Source organism: Pipistrellus kuhlii, unplaced genomic scaffold (genome assembly GCF_014108245.1).
Source record: "Pipistrellus kuhlii isolate mPipKuh1 unplaced genomic scaffold, mPipKuh1.p scaffold_m20_p_6, whole genome shotgun sequence".
Lineage (NCBI taxonomy): Eukaryota > Metazoa > Chordata > Mammalia > Chiroptera > Vespertilionidae > Pipistrellus > Pipistrellus kuhlii.
Genome location: NW_023425562.1, coordinates 36,163,198 through 36,168,131, shown reverse-complemented (window position 1 = coordinate 36,168,131; position 4,934 = coordinate 36,163,198). Strand labels below are relative to the sequence as shown.

Sequence of the window (4,934 nt, the reverse complement as noted above, 5' to 3'; positions counted from 1 at the left end):
TTTCCAGTATTAACCAGAATTCCCTGAGTTGGTGTTAAGGCTGACAGAATCCTTAATCAAATTTCCAGAGAGACTACAGGGGAAGCTGGGAAAGAGAAGAGACAGGAGAGAGAACTGACAAGAGTGTCTTTCTGGGCTTCTGTCTACACCTGCAGCTCACTCCCGTGCCGCCAAGCCTACTAGGAGATCATCAGCACGTCTGCATCCTGGGACTTTCAGCCGGCCTCCTCACATGCAGGGAGTCTGAGAAACAGTTTCATTTTCAAAGACAGATATGTGTATGTATCTAGAACTCCGTGACTGAGCTCTGTGACCTCAGTGAATCTGCTGGAGGAGCCCAAGCCAGTCTCCTACTCCTGCAAATCTTCCCAGCATCAGCAGCCCCATGTGATCAGACCGGAAGGACTGCTGCCGGGAGGCTGACAGCAGCTGGGCCGCTCAACCTTTTATCCAGATCATTTCCAATCTATTACATATATAAATAGGGTGTGATCAAGAAAAAAGTACACATGCATAAACTATTTTCTTCTCTTTATTCAACTCTGTGTTAACTGCTTTCCTTACCTCCCAGAATATATAAGGTGTTGAAGTTGTATATATTTATACAAATATATATGTTACATATATATACACAAATATACACATTATATGTGTATATATAGTGTATATCTACATGTATATCTATCTACCTATCATCTACTATCTATTTTTTTCTAACTAGGAACAGATGAGGGTAGCTTTGGAGGTCATTGTGCTGTACCATCTGGTGACCATTGCTCCCAAAGAGGAAGTCAGGACACTGTCTGCATTACGTTACAGACAGGCTGTGGCCCCGCATTCTGAGCTGGTGAAAACCATGTATCTTGAGCCAAATCTGCGGACGGCCTTCACTTGTCAATTCGGGTTTATGCAAACCCGGCATGTCGCTCACTGGCACGGGGCGTGTGGCCACAACAACAGAAGTGAGTAGCTGTGACAGAGACCACATGACCCGTGAAGCCTAAAGGACTTGGTGTCTGTCCCTCTACAGAGGAGGCTTGCCTGTTCCTGGTTGTGAGTGTGGACTGTCGTGACCCTGGGCTTGCTCTGGGGAAGGGTGCGTCCAGAAAGGAACATCTGTTCTCACATGAGGACATCAGCACTAACCCAGATGCCAGTGGTGGAGAGCCGGCAGGAAGCCTAGATGTGAGGAAGTGCTTTACAGACACTCTCATGGGTCACTCTCACTGTAGACCCCGAAAATGGGCAAACCCAGGAGGCGGTATTTAAATTTGAAACCAGTCAGTCCCACAGCTGGTCCCCAGCCCAAACACTGAGACCTCGGTCTCCAAAACCGGGCCATGGCCCAGCCGGGCCTCTGTGCATGTGTTTGCTCTTTACACCTGTGTAAGAGCAAACAAAACCTCACTCCTCGAGAAACTGTACAACCTAAACTTGATGAGAGGACAATTAGGACTTTAATTTTCTTCTCCTTGGGCAATAGGCAAAATCAAATGGACTCACTCTGCTGCCGAAGGAGGCGGCCATCAGTTTATGTAGCTGAGAGGTCCGCTGAATTTTTACTCTTAACTAAGCATGCAAGATGAGTACCAAAATCATTACATTTATGTGTTTTTAATGGCTTGTCTGGGTTGTTTTGTCCAGAGCTGGTGACGGAGCTGAGCGCTAGCCAAGCGTTTTAGAATTCACACAGCTCTGTTTCAACATAATAATTTGACAATACAGTACCTGGGGCTCCTGCCATTCCCGGAGGTTATGTTTTTTGAGTCTCACAGCACATCAGCATAGCAATCAGCTGGCCGGCGTCTTTGTGCTGGAATGAAGGGCCCAAGAGGTCCTCGCCACCCCTGCAGGTGGGGGGGCGGGGGCGCGCAGCACAGTGCTTCATTTTACCTGGAAGCCCGCTCTAGATCGGGTCTTTCAAGCCGAGTGGAGCAAACCCTGCTCTCACCGCCCTTGCTGCTCCTTGCAGTTTTCTGATGAAAGCCCTTCTGTGCGGCTGCTCGGCCAAGTCAGTTTGTAACAGGCTGCTATTTCGCTGTTGTCGTCAATGGAATCAAAATGTGTCCAGTTGTGCACGGTACACGCTGTCCCTTGACACAGAAAACTGAACGGGAATCGCCCTGAGGTGGGCAGAACTGGGAAATTTGCTTCCTAGTTATTGGAAAACGCACTGGGTCGAAAATACCAGTCAGTGATTGCTTCTTTCAAGAGCTTTCGGTTTGTCATCAGCGTTTATGAGCCATGGTGTTTCTGCTCCTGATGTTTAAAATCTCAGCTTCTGTTCTCAAGGAAAAACTAAAATTAAACAAACTAAAATTAAAATTAGTCATTTAAAAATATGAATGGCATTGTGTTTTTGTTTTTTTTAAAGTAATAATTGGGTATTTGATCAACTCTGAGTTAATTTTTGTATGAGTCCAAATAGTACTCTCGTTTCATTCTTTTGCATTTCATTAACCAATGTCACACGAATAAATTTAATTTAAAAATAGAAGTAATAAAATAACATGAAAAAATTGGGAAAATAAAAGTAAATAAACAATAAGAATTATTTTGTGATTTTGGCACTAAGGAACTACAGCTTTTGACAAAGCACTCACATATTTGGTTTTTCAGTAGGCATAGATATATTTGGTATCTCAATGTTAGTAATATGAAAGTGAATTTCCAGTTTTCTTGGGAAAAGACTAATTATTGTTTTGAATGAGCCTGATAGTTTAAAAATGTGATCAGCCATGAAGAAATCCCATAAGGAAGGTGAGGCGTCAGCGGTTACTCCTGCAGAGCGCTTGTTTTCTCTAATCTGCACTTCCTTTGCCATCTCTGATGGGCTGTTCCCTCTCTTCCAGCATGTCAGGAGACTGTCCCTGAAATTGGAGCTGAGACTCCCAGCAACTTGGGGGACCCCGTGAGGGGCAGTCAGCACAAACACAAGCACCCTTGTGTTCAGAAACGAGGTCAGTGACTCTTCCTTATGAAAATATTAATATGTTCTTAGGACGAGAAGAAAGGATATGCATGTGTGTGTAAGAATACATGTCAAGCCATGTGCATAGAAAGACATGGTCACCAACATGCCTATACACAGGGTCCCTGATAGGAAGCAAATAAGATATGGCTGACAGCTTTGGGAAACAACAGGCAGCTTCTATATTCCAAAAAGTCATTGATAGACTGCTATTACAGAATTAGTGAGACAAGTAGTGTTTCATTTAAATGGGAGTTGGTAGCGCCTCTTTACAATATGTTTTATATTGATGTAAATGATTATGGATTGTTTATATTATTTGTTTATGTGTGGGGTAATGCTGAGCCACATACCTATAGGTAATGCTTAGTCTGTGAAAGGTTTTCTTTCTGAGAATTTAAAAAAATGTTAACAAAAAGGACCATTGTGTTTGTAACCCCTTTATCCATCTTGATGATCCTAAAAAATTTCATGGATTTGAACTGGAAAAAATCAGTTCCAATATTGTGGGTTTTTTTCTATCATTTGTAAGGTACAGAATTTTATGATAGTTTGGTTATTTTTAGTGTTATTTTGCAAATCTGTTTCAGTCTTTTAGCGACTATATAGTTTAATCTGCTGAGGAAAACCTGTGAAATGTTACTTGTTGACTTATATGGATGAAAAAGCATTTCCTTCATGTATCCCAAATATGAAAGGTCACTCATACCAATAGAAATGTATTTAAACCCAAAAAGTTTTGCTACCTGATATTTAATTTCCTAAACATTTTTACAGGTAGATTCATATGGCCATTGTCAAAGCAGTCTCTGAATGACTAAATTCTCTCTTCATTCCCCTGCCCCCCAATATTGCACCTTCAAGCGTTTTACCCTCTGCCATTTATTTTCTGCCATTTTATTATATTAAAAAAAAAAAAAGTCTCTTTGCCCTCTGCCATTTTCAGATCCAAAAAGCATTTGGCTGGTGCGTGGCAGCCCAGGTACCTGGTTTGGCTCTGACTACATCACCTCTGGAAGGCTGAGAGGCAGAGGCCTGACCTGTTTGTCCTTTCTTCTTGTTTTCAGCAGCCTAGCTTGCTTGTTCTGACCACCTTTGTACCTGGATTCCAAGCAGAGTGGGTGTGCATGGAGACTGGTCTGTTCCTCACCTGCTTCTGGGAGCTGATGGCAGACACTTTCCTGGCCACACCCCCAGCAGTGACTGGAGGTAGGCTTCTTGCAGAGGAAGGCCCAGAGGGGCCCATGGAGAACCTGTGGGTCAGGTTTCAGGAGCAGAGGCAGAACAAGGAGGCTGCGAAGCTGCTAGCGGCCACTAGATGGCAGTCCATCCTCCAGGATGCAGTGGCCATGCTGGCCAGAAAGGATGCTGCCCATGCTGTGCCAGGAGCAGGAAGTGCCAGAATTGAATGGGGTGCTCCAGGCTCTGATGACCCCCGTGGTTTTCAGTGTCAGCTCTTCTCAACCACACCTCAAGCCCTAGGCGGCACAGCAGAAGCCACTGGATATGGGTTTTACTTTCAGGTTTCAAGTGATGGAAGCCTGTGTTGTAATCAAATGTGAATTAAAACACAATTCTTATGGGGGCTAGCTGAGAATGGTGATATCTCATTCAGGGAGGTCCACAATTTCTGCTTCTGGGCCACCACATGGCTCTGTAATGTGGGTTGAGATGGTAAATGGCTTTTTATTTGTGTATGTGGTTTGTACTAAGATTTTTACCAGGAGCTTTGACTATTGATTCTTTGATTTCTGAAAAATACTTGTGTAGGTAAAAAAATTACTAATGATTTGAAAAACTTGTACTATTTCTTTTTTCCTTCTGAATCACAGGGTTAAACGAATGGGTGAAATATATAACTATATAACTAATAAAAATGTACCAGTATTTTCTTGGCAGCATAATAAAATCATTTGTCTTATTTTAGAAGCATTTTAAGGTGTTTGTATATTATATTATATTT

The 4,934-nt window shown here is 42.9% G+C and overlaps 1 pseudogene; it reads left to right on the top strand.

Annotated features, from left to right (window-relative positions):
* The first annotated feature begins 856 nt into the window (after positions 1-856).
* On the top strand, positions 857-4,533 carry LOC118708017 (annotated as a pseudogene).
* Positions 4,534-4,934: the final 401 nt, after the last annotated feature.